The 19,707-nt window shown below is 39.9% G+C and overlaps 1 long non-coding RNA gene across 2 annotated transcripts in view; it reads right to left on the bottom strand.

Moving 5' to 3' along the window:
* The window catches only part of LOC143211203 (uncharacterized), a 184,155-nt gene extending 167,323 nt beyond the window's left edge, over window positions 1-16,832 (bottom strand). For both annotated transcript variants that reach the window (XR_013009415.1, XR_013009416.1), the window contains exon 1: window positions 15,594-16,832. This is a non-coding gene — a long non-coding RNA (uncharacterized LOC143211203). The remainder of the gene's footprint in view (window positions 1-15,593) is intronic.
* Window positions 16,833-19,707: the final 2,875 nt, after the last annotated feature.

Below are 19,707 nucleotides of genomic sequence, written 5' to 3' on the forward strand. Positions count from 1 at the left end.
GCGTACAGGATCCTATGAGAAAGGGGACTTTTTATTCGGTCTCATAACTGATAGCAGTGAGTGTATTTTTACTTTCATTTCGCTGCTTTCATATTTTCGTTTGTAGCCAATCCACGGGGCGTCTCGAGGTTCAGCGATCAAAATTTGCCAGAAAGTTCGTACATGCTTCATTAAAAAGTTATAACAAAAACAATATATAATAGAAACTTTTTAAAAACCGAGCTTATAGTAAAATGCACTAAAAGGAGGAAATAATTTTTTTAGACATTAGTGACTATAAATAAAAGCGTGAAGCGCCCACGAAGATCACGTCAATATAGTTTAGCCTATGTCTAAAAAATTATTTTCTCCTTTTTGGTGCATTTTAATACAAGCGTGGTTTTTAAAAGGTATTTTTGTATATTTTTTATTTTCTACTTTTCAGTCTTTTTTTAAAAGGAACGCAAGATTTCAAGATTTGACGCATACAACAACAAAAACAACAACGACAACTCGGCAAGCTAATATAAGCGTGGTAATAAAAAATAACGTCACGAGTTTGACTCAGTAGTACAAGGGGTTGCATCGAACTAAACAAATTACTATTTTTGCAAGAAAAGGACGTGACACAACTTTAAACGGTCACACCATTGTTGACTTATTAAAATGATTAATGGAGAAAATGTATCTCAGAATTAACTTGGGAAATTTTTAACGTGTATAGAAATCTGTAGTATAGCGATTGGGATGGCTAGGATTCCCAGGAATAAAGTCGCAGATCGGCGAAACCCCGACAAGCATTCTATCATCATCCACACGGACCACCAACCGAGGATCCCCAATTTCGTGGGGCGATTGTTTCCCAAGGCGGTAGCTACGATCCGCGATCGTTAGACCGGGCAGCGTTCGCGAAAAAAGGGGATCGGCCAGCAAAAAATCAATATTCCGGTGTACACGGTGAATTGAGATACTAGGTAGTTGACGGCGATTAGAGCAATCGGTGTGGCCCGATTCCGGGGTGTGGATAATCAGTAATTGTACGGAATCGTGATGCTCGAGTGGATGCCCATCACAGTGATCGTTCTGTTCTTGAGAACGCTGCACGCTACCTGATCTTCTCGAGTTGATTTTTCTACTTGTTGTTCCAGTCCTTACCAGCGCAAATGTAGACCCTGTCACGAAGAAAATTAGCAACAGTGGCAGCTAACAACAATTTAATGTTTCCAATATATTTTCAATCCTCCTGAATTATATTTATAACGAGAGTTCCACCAAATTCTGACTGATTTGGCTTCAGTGAATGATACAGTAAGTTAAAGAACAATCAATTGACAATTTGGAAGAATAAGAATATTTTAACAGAATTAAGAAATATGGATGTACTATTTCGAAGTTGTTAAAGTCGTTAATGAAAAAAAAGTTTTTCAAATACCACGTTTTTAAAATGGACTAAAAAGTATAAAATAATTTTCCCTGGCCCCATACGGGTTCCTAAAACGTGGTATTTAAAAAAAATTTATTTTTGAAACAAACACACAGACAAGAAAGCGAACTAATAAAAACGTGGTAAAAAGGAGATTTTTACTTGGTTCCTTATCTTGCATAGAACTCCATAATCTAGTAATCAAGCTGAGGGGAATATTCTCGGAAAAGCTTGGCCCAGGTTCTCTCGAGTGTCTCGACGAAACTAGGATCTAGCCAGCTGGCACGGCCCTGGACGATCTCGGTGGGAACGACGACGACGTCCGGATGTCATCTCGTTAAAGCGGCTCGCGTTATGGTCGCGAGGACGTCGCGTAATTTCGCACGGTTCACGCCGAAAAATTTCTTCATCCTGTGAGCGAGGCGATCGTTCCACGAGTATAGAAGAGAAGGGAAGAGACGAGAAGAGAACGAAACGAAACGAAGCCGGGGAACGACGAAACACGACGACGACGTGTTTACGGGTGGCCCATTATACCCCTCCTCAATGACAGCAGATTATCCTTTCGTCCTTGCGGCGAAACGAGGCACCGGTGCGGCGGCGTTGCCCTTCGCGCGCACGGAATTGCGCCGACCCTAATTTCCTTTTAACCGGCTTGCCGCGGCGTTATCAGGCCCGCGAGAGAGACTACTCTCCTCGGTCATTTGTCCTGGTGGACAGCTGCCGAAATGAAGGACCACACCGCCTGCTCAATTTCGGTTTTAGCCCTGCAAACCGCCACGGTGGACACGCCGAGGCCTCGACCGTCGACGTAATAGAAGATTGATGTAGTGGAAATTGATGCCTTTAGTATAATTGAACCTCCGCGAGCTATGTTAACGCGCCGCCCTCCAGCGGTTCTTTAATAGTCTTTTAAAAGTCAGTGATCAACCCTAACGGCTCCCTAATGAATTTTTCTATCAGTTTCTTGCCGATTTGTGCTCGGAAATTGCTAGCTGCTTTTCAGCCCCTAATGCAACATTCCCCATCTCGAGAAATTGTCGATATTTCAACTGGGATAATTTTATTTAAAAAAAAAATAGAAAAAGCCTTTACCTTTTCCATACAGCCAATTTTAATGTAATTATTTTCTCATGAATTTTAATGTCATTAATACACTGCGGATCTTCATGCATTTATAGCAAAATTGAGTGGATGAAGTTGAAAATTGTTGAAAAATTTCTAAAATTGAAGATGTCAGTATATGATTTCGCCTCTATTAAAATCATCAAGGGAAGAAATAACATTCGTTTTAGTTTCTATTTCTTGCAATCGATGCAGACAAGTTTTACTTTGCATAAAAATCCGCAGTCTGGTCATTAATTATTTATTTGCCATACTTAATGAACTGGAATGTGCAGAGTACATTTACGCTGAGAAACGGACGTTCAAGTTTTCTGTCGTGGTTGCGAATACTTTGAAAAAATTGGCCAGTGTCAACGCTCCTGTCCAGAGCCGTTTGCGCAACAGAAGTAAGATGAGCAACCATTGCAGCCCCACGGGTCTTCTCTTTCGAAAAACAAATTGTGACATTGCTAGCCTGGATGGAAATGCGAGTCGACTTGGTTATTCGCCGGACTCGCGCGTTTTCGTGTAACATTATCCCTCCATCCCCCTCGTCCCGTCGCAACGTGATGTTCGATAGGACACGCTCTGCCCTCGGAAAATTTATCGAAGAGAATATTGCGTTAGTCCGCGGATTTCGTGGCACTCTAGACGCTGATCTAATTCCGAGAATGCGATTTCGAATTATGAGCGTGAACACGTGATTCACGTGGTTCTCGCGTCCTCTCTGCGAGGATATTCGCACCGCACTGCGCAATCGTGCACGGATGTACATTTTTATGAAAGAATTGTACTCAAAAATGTGATTTAACTTTTTGCAATTATGTGTGATACATTTGTGGTGTTAGATTATGAATCTCCGTCCAGAGGTTTTGTTTAAAAATGTACAAGCACACTCAACCGATGGTAAATAATTTTTCCCCCTTTCTGTATTCTCATAGCAAGATTAATGAATGTAAAAATTCATCGTTAATCGAACACTAGTTAAATTGCGTCATTTAAATGTCGCATTTTGTACCAGGAAAACATTTAGTATCCATATTCGACATATTAATGCTACTTTTTCTTTACTTCTATCTTGCGCATTCGACTTTTATACAACTGCGTAAAAACGCAATCTAATGTCAGTAGATAAATTATTAACAGGAAGCCGTAGTTTAGATATCAAGTATACGCGAAATAAGAAGAGAACGAGTTTAATTATCACGGCGTAGCAGACGGTAATTACTTATCAATTATCAAGTTTTTTTTCATCATATTTCCAAGTTAATGGATGTCGGTAAGATAACCATATTCTGACCTTTATTATCCTGATTTCTTCTTGAGACAAACCGAACAAAAACGCTCCGAACAGGAACTAGTTACGTTCGAAACTATAAAACTTGAACCGTCCAGTGTCGGTTTAAAGTGACGCTTAAAACGTTATTGCAATTCAGTGTTGGAATTTGTATTCATCGTAAAAAGTATATGCCAGAAATTATAAACTTTATGTATGTTGAGAGTCAGTATTATATGATTCTAAACTTAGAGATTCATGGAGAGAAAGCTGTAATAATTCATGGTACATTTCCATTCTAAAATTTCACAATAATTTAAGTGATAAACCAGTAGAAAACTTGTAACTGAGCTATATTATACGTCAGGATATTTTTATTCAAAATATATGAATTGTGACTCACAGTAATATTGGGACACTTTTAAAAGGTCGATCACTTTCTTAATATTGAGCCACAGGATTTGGATTTTTCTGAGCAGTTAAAAATTTTTGAGAAATTGCAATTGGTCAGAATACAGAGAAAATACTAGAAATTGTATTTTACACATGTGGTCCTATATTGAAAAATTTTAAAATCCGTTTTGTAGACCCGTATCAACCACACATATTCTGAACATTTTATCAGCTGTTTTCGCTACAGGGAGCTGAAGAGCCTACGAACCTTGATCTACATTTTTACAGATTTTTCCCCTTGTATAACAAATGGCCAGCACTTAGCACCCCATATTTAAGAGTACGTTTTACCCAACCTTTGGCCGGATGGTGGCAGCGAAGACTCCGAAGCCGGGTGTCTCGTTCAATTTTCTTTCCGCCGTTCATTTGTCAAGGGATCTTCTTAAGGACGACAATTTGACGCCGGTCGGTCGCGACACTCGGTTGAATTTTTCAAGCTTTGCCACCGGGGTCCGTGATCGTCGGTGTTTTTCTTCATCCGTCCGGTTCCCCGTGTTTCCAGCGCCGCGTAATTATTCTGGCACACACCGGCAGCTTGCATCATTTGTCAGGATGAAGGTCCTTCCTCGGCAAGGATTGTCGCCATAGCGATCTGTCCGACTTGAACGGGGGGAATTTTTCGACAGCGCGGCAAGAAAATCGACGAACAGACGAGGGCTTTATAAATTTGTCGACACATCTGACCTGTTTTATACCAGGATGTCCTTGCCATCAGGAGTCGGGCTCCAGCTGCGAAATCTGCTCCCCGTTTTAATTGAATCTTCGAAGCCTCCCTAAGAGCCTGCTCGGGATGATCATAATAAATTACTGCTCACCTGACGTTACTAAAACGTCTTCTAACGTGGAAGACAAAAACGATCTTCACTAAATCTTTACCGATTTTGTGTTAATTATATACACTTCGCTTTTGCTAAAAACTTATTATACATATTTTTGATTACATCGATTCTTCAACCTTTTTGTCTATTTAACACAAAGGGACGAATTTAAATAATACAAATTTATACATTTTTGATTACATCGATTTTTCAACCTTTTTGTCTATTCAACACAAAGGGACGAATTTAAATAATACAAATTCATTAAAACCTGGTATGAAAAATTACCTAGATAATATGCAACCATGCTTCTACTCCATTTATTTATATTTATACATAGAATTATAATATATATTACAAAATATACATAAATATATATTTAATTGATTTAATTAAGTTTCTGGAACACTGTTACCTCAATTCTCTCCCTTCTGTAAGAATGATGTAAGTGTGCATGTTATATATGTTTTTATTGATTGCAAGTGTTATATATGTTTTTATTGATTGCAAGTGTTATATATGTTTTTATTGATCGCGTTAATGTTTTGTTAATGTTTACGTTGTGATTTTGTTTAAAAATAAAAAGAGACAGTCCCCTGCGAGCGATCAACGAAATAACACGTCGTGTCGAATCTTTATGAATTCCGTATCGAGCCTGAATTCCGTGTCGAGCCTCGGCCGTCCTGACGACAAATCGTCCCGATTTACCGAAATATAAACAACAAATATATACCGATGACAAATATATGTCGATTCACAGCTTACACTTCATATATAACTGCAAAATCGTATCTGGAGATGGCAGCTGGCCCCATGGGGAGTCCCGAAGGCCTTATCTCGAATCTGCATCCAACATTTAAGTTGCTTTATTCAGCCGGGCCCAATACCTTAATTCAACGAATAATTTGCAGATAAAGACAAGAATTGCCTGACGTCAATGGCGCTCGCAGCGAAGGAAGTTGCCCGAAAATTACCGACCTTATTAAGAGACACTTTTCTGCTACCTTGTAAGCATCTCACGTGTTGCGACTGTCAAATAATTCTTAATCGTCCTCGGCGTTTAAAGCCTGATCCTCGCTTTCGTTTCAAATTTCACTGGTGCGACTATACACGGATTATTATACTTACATACAGATACAGGGACGCGTCTTCCGGGATCGGCGGCCGCGCCAGTTTTCGCTGGACAGAAAGGATCCAGAAAAGCGCTTATTACTGATTTCTCCGAAAAGGATGCCACCGGGTTAAAGATCGCGGCGATCGATACGCGTTTTACGATCCCCGTCGTAGCATCTTGTTCCACGAACAATCCGTTGCCGTGGCGGCGGATTCGGCCAGTTTTCGGGCCCGTTCCCAATAATCATGGTCCGCGGCGCGTATCGTAAATAAATCGGCACCGCCGTGAATAAACAGGTGCGTTTTATTGCTCGTAATTCCTGGATATGAAATCCTCGTGTCCAGGCAGCCGTGCCGGAGGAGACCAAACGAGAACAGGAAGAACGAAAGGGGAAGGAACCAGAGGATGAAGAAGAGGAATCGCGATTACTGTCTGCTGACCTGTATTAATTATTGAAGTTACCGGTGTCGGTATTACGCGATTCGTTCGTGTTAAGCCACGCGATCGTGTTAACACTTTATCGAACGGAAACCTGTTTGTAATTTCAATAATTCTGCTGTACCGAAGGGATCCTTTTTTATGTAACAATCCCAAACGAAATTATTAGATTACGTTCCCGCAGGTGGTTTGTTGTTCACCATTGAAATTCCCATTTCTGTTGAAAGATATATTAAAAATATCCTTGGCCATAGACGTTCAAAATTGTTTGAATGATTTTCAATCGAAACGATTCTGTAGAATCAAGATTAGACAAAATGTTTAATCCTACAGATCTGATTTTCTTTTGATATTGATACACTAATGGTGTCTCCTTAGACTTCATGGTCACTCTCCTTAAAAATTGTTTAAACATGTTTAAACATTCATTATGTTATCCAAAAAATATAGCATTATATTGGGGAGAGTCTAAGGAATCATTCTCAGTAAAGATTATCCTCGCAGCTCTCATGGTTGAAAAAAAATTCTTGAAGTGGAAGATTTAGCTTTTCATTCAAGTCGAAGGGCTCTTCTTAAAATCATTTTCAGTAAAAATCAATCGCGGAAAATCCTGAAAACTTGATTTTTCCTGGAAAATTAAATTCCTCGACGACCGAAAACGATTTTTGAAGTGATTCTCGCCTGGTCATCGAGGAGAAAAATTGGATAGCGTAATCGAAGTAACCGGTGCCACCCCAACGCGGCTCCATCCGGTTCGTGTTACGCCACGCGCTCTCGTTAACAATAGTTTGCGGACCCTCCTTTCCAGTTGGTGGCCTACAGCAACGAATCTTTTCGTCCCCCGTTCGCGATGCGGATGAGAAAGAGCACGCGATTTTCACGTACTCTTGACGCCGTGTGCACGCGTGGCCTCGGCCCGGCATTATTTCAGGATTTCGCTGGTGCTGCTACTGCTGCCTTGAGACTGCTCCGTGTTCTTGATCTTTTAATTGCTCCTGCTTATGAGACCGCTTTGTATTCCGCGAGCGTAGCGCCACAACTAGATTATGTAAGCCGCAGCGTGGAATACCGTAAACGAAGGTTGCAATGAAACCTGACGGAATTTTTTCGTTTATGAATTATTCAGATCCTTTGACTGGTGTCTTGAGGTTTTAATTAATTAATTAACTTAACCCTTCACACGCTGGTCGTACCGGTGCGCTAACTTTCGTCATGTGCAACAAGAGTTATTGTATTAACACGTTCGAGGCGGATGTCGCCATTTCTGTGCCGTCAGGATATCCAGCTTCCAAAATTGCTATTTTAAGGTTTCCGCTTTACGCTTTGGTCTAATTATTTTCAGCATTTATTCCGTTTAAAATTATTTTCTAGGGCTTTTTATAAAAGTAGTTTGTTATATTTGCGTGTTGCTCTCCTTACAGTCAGTGAGGTACTGTCTTCAACATCGTATATTATAAACTCTTACAGTTTAGCCACAGTTTATAAACTGTTACGAGTTTAAATAATGTAAATGCCAGCACTTGCATTGATCTGCAATTTCCGAAAAAAGACGATTCACATTGAACCTGACAATCGGCAACACAGGCGACTCTTACTTTCCCGTTCTGGGCGTTAATTAGCGGGCAGCATTGAAGACAACGATCGCCGTAATTTCCTCATCACAAGAAAATGCACCGTGAAATCCTCGTTGCACAATTGTCACCTGCTCGTTGCCCGTGTCCGCGGCAAAATAATGACAGCGTTTCGTAACTGACGCCCGGCACGTGAGCCGCCGCCTCGTTTAGCGGCAGAACGATATTAGAGAAATGTTAGTTATTAAAGTACGCGGTCGCGTGACGCGTCCACGGTAACTTCATTATCACTGTCCACGAGCCGGACACGTACGCGCGCGTGTGTAATACCAATAAAAAAATAACACGCGACGCGATGGCTTCGGGGGAACCATTTTCCAAACACGCGGTTAATTGGCTCGCCATCCGGCGCATCAACGTTACGCTCTCTCTCTTCTTCCTGTTGCGCGGGTGGCACAGCTAAATAAAGGACCACGGAATTAGGAAAGAGACTAATCGTTCGCCGCTCCGTAATGATCGCTGCTACAGTTTGACTGATGATTCGAGAGTACGCCGGAAATTGGTGGTGTTAAGTGGGTAAACGCGCTCGACCGTTTTCGGAAATGGGCCCCTTTCCTTCGGTTGGGGAACGTCGCACTATTAGGTGCATCTAACGAGGGTGATTAGGCCAACAGGATATTCAAAGAATTACGAAACAATTTGAATTTTGTTGGTGTCATTTTTCGATTGTACAGAGTGAAATCTTGAAAGAATTTAGAGAATTATCAATAATACTTGCATTATTTTACTGTACCTGTTAAACTATGTAAAAATCTCTTTTAAAAATTCCATAAAATTAAAAATTGTCTGCACGAATTACAAAAAAGAGGAGTCTTCTGTTACAGTTCCATGTTTAAAATTGCAGAACAATTTGGTTATAATAAAATTGCACTGATCAAATCCAAACTGCAATAGCGAAGAAACTTCAGTATTTTTCTCTGAAGTGCATGTCTACTTCCATCGGTTCGAGGATACTTTTTCCGGGTAATTGCCGTGCTTACGGCAATAGTTTTTTCAGGGATTAATTGCTGTACGACATGTGATGCAGCGATTAATTGATACGCCGTGGTATCATTACCGGGGTTTATTTTTAAACCGGTGCAATCAATTAGAAATCCGCCCCGAAGAGCACTGTCTGCCGTCCAATTAACACATAATTCCTCATCCTATCGCGATAACCGGTGTCCCCTTGAATCATCGACTTCGTAATAAGGTTCGGAGGGAGTAACGAGGCGGTATTATTTTTAACGGTGGGCAAAAAGGCGGGAAACGAACAGAGGGAGGAGGAGAGAGAGAAAGAGGGAGAAAGAGAGGGAGGACAGGGGAGGCACGAGAGCGAGAGTGTTTCTTTCAGCCCTGTCCACGCCGGTATAATCCAGAAATCAGATTAAATGTCGGATATCCTGCGCGGGGGACGTCTCCCATCCCGTGCAGTTTGTGAACAGCAGGAAGCTCCAGTCATTACCTCGCTCGCTCGGCAGACCCCTCACGCATCCTCCGCGACACACTCCGATTCACACATTGAAAAAGTCACAGCATGATGCACACGCACACCGGCGACACTGTGCACCGACCATGCAAACACGGGGAACACTGCGAGACCGAGAACTCGAGCATGCTACACGGTTCAACCCGAAACTTGCCGAAATTAGTATCAATAATTGCATTGATGTTCGCGCAAACTCACACATTCATAGAATAATTTTTAAAGCACAGGTTGAGTGTATTGTTACTCTCTGTGCTGAGGGTTTTGGAGGGTCGAGAATAGTCTGAAACCATTGATAATAATAATTAGACAGCTGGTGTTTGTGCAAACTCACACATTCATAGAATATTTTTTAAAGCACAGGTTGAGTGTATTGTTACTCTCTGTGCTGAGGGTTTTGGAGGGTCGAGAATAATCTGAAACCATCGATAATAATAATTAGACAGCTGGTGTTTGTGCAAACTCACACATTCATAGAATATTTTTTAAAGCACAGGTTGAGTGTATTGTGACTCTCTGTGCTGAGGGTTTTGGAGGGTCGAGAATAATCTGAAACCATCGATAATAATAATCAGACAGCTGGTGTTTGTGCAAACTTACGCATTTATAAAATAATTTTGCAAAGCAGAGTTATTGCCTAAGTTATTATAACGTTCACCAATGTGTAAAGGTGCAGCATAATGACTTTAAAATAAAAATATGTCTTATCGTTGGCGAACTATTTACAATTATAATCTATTAAAATATGGCTCGCCTCTTCAAACAGGAATATGCATAAAAAAAACTGCAGACCAGCAGTGCTAACCATTTTTCTCACCATCTTGACCGATGAACATCACAGAAGCTTCTGCTCAAGATTTATCAAAAAAATTTTACAATAAAAACATGACTGTTGCTTTTACTGGCCATTAAATTAAATACGACACCGTGTCATAAATAATAAATTCTAGCTGGCTGTCCAAATAATTATTCGACCCATGGCTATGACCAAGTATGGACATCTTTTTTGGAAGATATTTAAACATCATACTTCAAAGATATATTCAGTTATAATTGTTTTTGAACATCTTAAATTTTAGAAGATATTTAAACATCATCGAAGATATATTCAGTTATAATTGTTTTCGCTTTTCGATTTCAGACATGTTATTACAAGGTGCAGTGCAATTTCCCAAATTCTAAAATGGTCTTCATTCGATATACAAATGCTGTACAGTTTCAATTAAAACATTGAGCCACCGTGATACCGTGAGAAAGAAAACTATCATGCTATCAGCGAGCCTAGGACAACTCTGAATTTGGCTGATCTCCTATGCGCAAGATAATTCTCGAGAAGTAACACTCCCAGTACACAGAAGCGTCCGATACGAATCAAGTTCACAGGCTTCGGCTTTCACACCTTATTCCGACGCTGCGGAAACATGATTCAGTCCGCGGAACAAAAGTCCAGCAGACACGCGGTCGCGTGCATTAACACGGACCGTGTCGTTTTACTGCAACGTTATATGCGCTTACGCGACGCGATACAAAAGTCGATGCACCTTCTCGTTCCTGCCGCGGCGTGCCAGCCAGAGATAGTCTTATTTTGCGCAGATATAACGGCGATTAAAGCGTTTGCCTCCGTGTTTCTTCTGGTGGGTACCAATTAACCGCGGGTACGCGAAGAAACGCGAGGGAGATCCCGCGATCTCCCACGGTCGAAAGGAGGAGGATACGTTGTCGTGAAACCGGAAGATCCGAACCTACCCGATCGAGGGATCTACCGCGATAACCACCGAGTTTCGGCGAAATCGGTGGCCCGATTTGATGGCGTTAGCAAAATTGCTAAGTACATCGAAAACGTTTAATCAATTTTTTAGATAGATCCCCTAAAGAAGTAGCATATGTAATGTACATTTCTAGTAGTACACTCATGTAACATACTGTGATCACTTAAATGATGATGCAGATCCAAACAGAAAATTGCTACAAAATTTTAGGAATTTTAGATGCTTCATAAAAACCTTGATATTTTTAGGGAGCATTAACTTATTGAAATCATTCTTACTTTGATTACACTGTCCAACACCAAAGTTCCACAATTACTGTTGAGTGGATCTTATAGAGTTCTTTGTGCTGATTCCGAATCTGTCCTTAATTTTTCTCCTGGACGCACAGTTTTTGAGAAACATGACTTTGAAAATAACATATTTTTCAACTTTAAACAAATATTGTGATGATATTATAAAAGATATTGAATTGTTCTTTACAGCAGAAGATTCTGTAGACTTCCCGAATACAGTGATATCCAATATTAATACATTATGATAGTTTAAACATGTTTAAATTTAATTTAAGTAAATAATTTAATTAATATATTAATTAATTGAAAATATATGTTTTTTCTCAAAGTCATGTTTCTGAAAAACTGTGCGTCTAGGAGAAAAATTAAGGGCAGTTTCGGAATCAGCGCAAAAAACTCTATGATTTGTTGGAGAATATTATCGTGAATTTGCAAAAATTTGCAAAATTCTTTTTCCGATATATTTCCAAGAAATATCGATTTAAGAATGACTATAGTAGCATGATCAGTGGATACACAGCTTAAGAGGACACGAGTCGCCGCATAGAGCCACGTGGCCTGGCGTGTGTCGACTTCTCCCCGCGAGGACGCATCCATGCCGCCATTGCGACGCTAGTCCGTGCGCATTCCTGGAACTTCGTTAACAGTGTGCTTAAATCAAAATAGAGGCCACTAATTAACGTACATGGGGCTAGCGAGCGCGACGGTAGAGAAATAAATTTATGACCACTTCTTTGCCACCGGGACGATAAGCATTCACCTTGCCAGCTACCCTCTTGTCGCTAATGGCCGCTTATACGAGAAAAACCGCCACCACCGGCCAATGGAATATATATCGGTGTCCCGGAGACACGCGGGGAATTCTTCGACGTATTATTATGGATACTGCGTCGCGATAGTCCGCTCAGGCGGATTGTGAAAGAACGCGGCTCGATAATCGACGATACCGACCGCTCTCGCGGATAATGGGTCCGATTGCATACGTCGCGCGTTGGTCGCATCGATCCTATGGTTCTTCTGTCGGTTCGAGGGTGGACGCGTTCCACGTACCAATAAAGCGCATAGTTCCCTGTCAGTGGTCTTCAAATTCCGCTGGAACACCGTCTTCATCAGTATTTTTTAAGGAATTTTCCAATACCCGCGATGAGAAATATGAGAATGAATTTTTTGGTCAGTGAAATAAATTTTTTCTGTATTTTGATTCCTGTAAAATGAATTGTTGGTAATTATTTTGAGAAACGGATCATTCGAGTCATCTGTCTGTTCTTATTATTAAAATTAATTATTAAAGTTCTTATTACTAAAATAAATGTTTGGACAGGGAAAGAGATTTTACTGTACATCCTATGTTGCAATATTAGCAATGAAACTATTAAAAGAGCCAGAGAATCATTTACTTTCCGTATACGTACAACAATGTATCGAAAATAATGCTCATCATTTCGAACATTTATTGAAATAAAGTAGTTCAACCGAACCAATTAGTGTAGTAAATTAATCACTGGTAATACCTGTAATGCTTTTTGGATTTTTCATACCCGAGGTCACGCGAAGGTCATTGTGTAATATGTCATTGAAGAGGACTTCACCCCTACTATTGCATCGTAATAAAAAAATTGTTCCATTAAAAAAAATGGATGACCTTGATATCTAGAAAAAAATGACCTTGAAGAAAGTTTTTTCTCAATCATTATATTGCCCCTTCGGTTAGGTTAATATTGTCCTACAATGTTTTTTTCTATTACTAAAACTAAGCGACATATTCAAGGTGGTCAAGTTAGCTAGGACACCCTGTATATTTAATTGTTTCCAAGATTTTTGTTCCCCTAAGTTCATTATTTTAATCTAAAGCTCCAATGGAATGCACTTCAGCTGCACAAAGCATGTTTCTTGGGCTATGAACTTAGAAATAGAAGAAGAGGATGTCGCAAACTATTTTTTCCAGAGGATTGTTTTGATACGTTTGTAACATTGTTTTTATCTGGTGTAAGCCTAGCCGACATTCTTGCGCCTGCAACGTCGCAGGTCTCGAGTTTCTGAAGACATGAACAGATAATGTCGCCATTTTCAGCTATTTATATCAACCTTTTTCTCTGGAAGGATTGAAACAAAATCCACTTGAATAAAACATTGAGAGTCGCTTAATAAAAAAATCGAATTAGAATTCTCTTCGGTTTTCTCACTGATACAAGTAATATTTTATAAGGTTTAAATTATACTTCTTATAATTAGAGAAAGACGGAAATTAACTAACTCTTAAGATTAACAGATTTATACATTCCTAGCAAAATTGAGTAGATGAAATTCATAATTGTTGATAAATTTTAAAAATTAAAGATGTCAATATCTGATTTCTCCAATATTAAGATCGTTAAGGGAAGAAATAAAGATAATTTTGAATAAAGTATTGCATAAATCCACTTGAATAAAACATTGAGATTCGCTTAATTAAAAAATCGAATTAGAATTCGTATTGGTTTTCTCACCAATACAAGTAATATTTCATAACGTTTAAATTATACTTCTTATAATTAAAGAAAGACATAATTAAAGAAAATTTTTATTTTGTCGAAAAAATCACTGTCTAATTATTCGAATGAATTTAACTTAATTTAAGCAGTTTTTAACAGCATGTTAGAAGATTTGTTCGATATGAGGATTTTTCTGGAGCAAGTGTCGAAATGAATTTGTCGCAAGATCGATTTGACTTTTGCGAAACTGAATTTCAGTCGCACTCGAATGGCAGTTTTTGGAAATTCGACGATGCCGGAAACGTGTTCAACGTTCGATTGGATGGTCACTGTCGAATTGAATTCACGAGGCAGAGCCATTTATTCGTTTCGGTCAACGTCCCACGAGCTCGGATTCGCGATGAAAGTATACGGTGGATGCCCGTGACACGTTCACATGACCCTTTTCCGCGGCGTCACAGTTCTCATGAAACAATATACGCGTATGCGAATGGGAGACGCGTCGTTACGATACTTCCGGCGGACAGCCAGCTGCCGCGTACATCTAAATACAAATAACACATACCATTACCCCGAAACTACCCTTTCTGATTCGTTAGCGGAGTGTTGATTATAAGCTTGCGGAGAATATTGAAATTTGCGAACTAAACATAGTGAAACGTAATGCTAAACAATTCGTAAAGGTGACTGGATTAATTCAACTATAGACAAGTGTGCCAGAACATCTGCATTCATTGAAATATAAATGATCAGTAGTCGTCAGACACATTAGTCAGCCATATTTAAATCCACTACAATAAGTGCTTAAAATTTTAAAGAAATAATTGTATCGTCAAAAGTGTACTCTTTAATCACGACTTATTTCTTCACATAAATATAAAATTAATTTTATTTATACAGAATCATAGGTCCGACTGCGACAGACCTATTCTACTTTGAATGAATTCAAATAGACTCTGTAGGTCTGTAGACCTATTAGGTCAACTTTGAATGAGCCTACTTGCACTTGATCATTGTAGAATTAATAATTCATCGCATCGAAAATGTCAATCGCGAATAAAAATGTCTCAGAATCGAATAAAAGGAATAACAGGAACTGAAAAATCGAGGCATGGTCAGTCTGGCTAGGTCAGACCTATTCTACTTGGAAAGTAAACTCAGTGTGCCTGTAGACCTAATCAGCTTCGTAGTGTGGTAAATCAACTTCGAATAAGTCAACTAAAAAATTAATTTCAAGCAGAACTAATAATTCAACAGAGCGAAAAGGGTGAAAAATAAAAATGTTACAAAATCAGTAAAATTTTACAGAACAGGCACATCAAGTCTAATCAAACGATCAGTTGCTAAACGCTAGCATACCTCTGGCCCATCGCATGAATTTTTTTCTGAAGAGCATTCCTTATCTGGCAAACGTAGAACAGGTCGGTAATTTATCCCCGCGACGTAAATGCAGCAATCGAACATCGTCCTTGGCGACCGGTGACCGATCGTTCAGCGTGACGTGCCAGTCACGCGGCTGTTCCGCACGGACACGAGAAGCGTTGTTCCGTGTGCTAGGTTATGGTTTCCTGTTTCGCGACCCGCGGTTGCCAATAACGTTCCCGGAATCCGCTGATTGCGTCCGATTTCGCGGGCAGATATACGGCGTCGCTTTATATTTGTTATGACGCCGTGAGAGAGCGGCGGACGACAACGCGTTGCAACGTTACGACGACACGGCCGAGGAAGAGGAAAACGACAACGATGAGCTCGCCTCGTATCTACACACTCGTAAATTTTCCTTCCCATGGCCGCTCGCGTGACTCTTACTCTTATTACCGCGTAATATCCGGCACGACTATATTCCTACCGACTATTCCTACCCGGCTACTCCCACGCGTTCGCTTCCGCGACTGTTTCATAGAGGAATGTGTCTCCTTTTCTCTCAGCCACCCTCTCAACAACTGGAGAAATTGCTCGCCGCACCGATGAGCTATCCAATTTTCTAACGAGATCGTAGTACACGGCTGGAGATGTTTCCGGGATTTCATTATTGCGATCTACTGCGATGGGAACGCCTTGTGCGCGGCTATGTTAGGTGCAGTTAATGCCCCCCAGGAAAAATGGATAACACGGTGTTGCATAGCAAATGCAAATTTGAGGATACACGAGATCAAAAGTAGCACTGGGAAATGGTCCCGCGGGCCAGTAGAAAGTGCTCGGTCATTTGAAGTCATTGGGAACGGGCCCCGGGCCTGTTGAGATCATCGGCTGTCATTATGTTGCATTTTGTTGCTGGGAATATTGTGGACCGTTCTGAATCCCATTTTTCTGCCGCTCTTCCTGCAGCTGCGGTTTTCGACGATGTTATTTGACGGTGTGCATATCAATATATAAATATCTGATTATGTGCTACTACAGTGATAGTATTAGTATCATCATGTGCCAGTATACCGTATTTTGTGGTTTGTTGGAAATTACATTTTCTGTACATGCTCCTGCAACAGTTCTCGAAGATGATGTTAAGTTTAATATATCTCATATGTTAGAAACAATACTGCATTATTAAATTGATACTTGTTTGATTAACAGCTTTTTAATACTTCTCGTTGTGAAATCTCGCAGTCAGTATTAAGGTCTTTGCACACTACACCGTCACGGCAGGTAACGGCAACGGACCGCTAGGCCGTTTTGGGTCTCTCCTCTGTATTTCAATGGGGATGCGGACAATAGGCCGCATCGCCGCAGCAGGTAGACGGGATAGAGAGGCAACGTATCGGGACGGGAAAAAGTGCGCACACGATATCGGCAAGCGCCGACAGTTCACTTTCTTCTATATAGTTTCCATGGAGGTGCGCGCACTAGACTGGCACCGACACGACGCGCAACGTCTTGGCAAAAGGGACATTCTCGGCGAGAATGTTTTGCCGGCCGCTCGATGTGGTGTTCGAACGGAAAACGACTAAACGAATAAAATGAAGATCGCAAACAATAGAATTGGTTCGTTGATTTCGTATATTTGTCAATTCATGACAATTTTAGTTATACTATAGTTAGTTATTTAAAGTTTTAAATATTTATAAAAGAAATTTTACTCGCATAACATAAAAATACTGCCAATTTTGCGATGATTGTTATCTAGACGCCATAAACAATAGTCTCTTTTTAATTTGATAAAAAAATCATTTATAAAAAGTTCATATTTTATCACAAGGAATGCAGTAATCGTTGGATTTCACAAAAGTTATTCGGGAAATCTAGTTAATTGAAAATATTAAATTTGCATTTATCGATGATAGACATTATCATTGATTGATAAATATCCATTATAACGGACAACAATTCTTTTTGGTCATATGGAACCGCTATCGATGATGGAAATAATTTTTGGCTATTAGTATTAGTAATCATTGTCGAGGACAGAAATTTTATTGGGCTACTAATTACACTAGTTTACAAAATGAAATTGATTTCATGTACATTTAGGAGAGTACACGGTGGGAGATTTCACCAATAAATTAAGACCATTGAGCGATGCTATCAAGGGTTTTACATATCGTTCCTCGCGAGAGAAACGGATCCCAAAACCAACCGAAGACAGAGCAAGAGCCAAAACTATTACTAAAATATTCTAAAGAATAAAGAGAGTTGGGTTCTTTCGTATGTTTTTTGCAATCAAAAATGTGTTGTTTTATTCAAAACGAAATAAGTTTTCGCTGTAGCAGTGGCATCAACGTGAGAACAAAAGAAACCATTGCCGGCATGGCCACTTGTCGAAAAATGAATATATTCAGAAAATGTGGGATTTGGATTTATTCACTCAATCGCTAATAACTGTATCATTTTTCGGCCGATTTACTTCTGGTTGGTGTTATTTTTTACTTTACGTATATATATAAAGAGAAAGCGGACGTTTTTGTCGGTTTCTATTGCCACAGAATAAGCTTAAAAATTTAATTTTTTTAAAAATCTGGACTATTTTCATCAATATCTTTTGAACCGCTTAACCAATTAAAGATGCCACTATACATATTTACTCATCATTTCAATGTCTTTCATTTGGTACCAAGAACGACCAAATCGGACACATCTAGCTCCAGGTATGGTTTTTAAAGTGAAAAGGAGTGAACAAATTGAAAAAATCAAAATATCTTAAAAGCTGTTCCGTAAAAAGAATGTTCACCTTTATTTTCGAATTCAGCAGGAGAAAATCCATAGGAAAAGTTACCTCTCATCAAATGTACATAAAATCAATTTCATTTTGTAAACTAGTGTTATGCGAGAGTCAGAATAGATCCAAGTCAAGATCCTGTTTGTGGATATATCCGAAATGGCACATTGATATGGAAAAGAAAAGAAACGACTCGCGCGAGCTTCGAAAATTTTCTTTTCATCCCTCTAATAAAATCGTAGTCGTTACAGTAAAATAAGAAGCGATTGCGTAGGCAGTGCCAATGCTGGCCACTCGAAAGTAACTGCGCCCAAACCCCGGTAATCCGCAATAACCAAATCACTACAGCGTGTCTTTACAATACAGTCATAGAGCAATAAAAACTCGACCGTACGCCCCAACATTATTACTATTGTCGGACTTGCACCCGGACCGTCTACCTGCGTATAGTGAACTGGTGCCCTACCGTCGAACCTACAGAGGTGTCTTGGCAAAATATCTTCGCTCGACACGAGTTGCCGCCAGCGCAGTGGTGTTCACCACTAGAACGGTCTGGATAAGGTCGTTCGATGGGTTACGCTACGGCCAGTTACGGCGCGGCGAACGCCCGCGCCAGTGGTGAGCGCCACTGAAAGTGTCGTTCAGTGACGTTGCGGTGCCGATCAGTAGTGTACGGAAAAGACCACCACCGCGGTGCCTTTTTGACCGCGCGGTCCGTTGCCGTTACCTGCCGTGACGGTATAGTGTGCAAAGACCTTTAAGAAATCGAGACTGGCAGCCATATTGGTATTCCACATGCTGTATCAGCGGAAAATTGATCTCTATCTATCTCGAGGTCTTTCGTATACAATGACTGTATTACTACAGAATATGCGTATAAGTTCGTATTTTAATTATTTAATGTAACGAGTATATAAAACTGATTAACATTTATCCACAAAAGAAATGATTGTAACTTCTGTCTACTGTAGACCCGATCCCGAAACATCAGATGAATGGGTGTCTAGAAGAAAGGCCTATATCAGGTTTTTTAAATTTTATAGAACTTTTATAAAACAACCGTGCAAAAAATCTTTCAGTTTTCAGTAATTTTCCAATGGAAGCAGGACCTAAAAAAGACGATAACTATTTCAATATTGTACTATACGATTTGAACTTTTCTGGGAAGCTAGAGCAATTAGTTTACTACAGGATGTGAAAAGAAATTTTTTCAAAAATTGCAAATGATCGGAATTGTTGAAGAAATACTAAAAGTTGCATTTTCAACTTTTTTATGTGGGCGTATATAAAAAATTTTTAAAATACGTTTTGTCGATCTGTGTC

The sequence above is a fragment of the Lasioglossum baleicum genome, chromosome 8, assembly GCF_051020765.1.
Source record: "Lasioglossum baleicum chromosome 8, iyLasBale1, whole genome shotgun sequence".
NCBI classification, from domain to species: Eukaryota; Metazoa; Arthropoda; class Insecta; order Hymenoptera; family Halictidae; genus Lasioglossum; species Lasioglossum baleicum.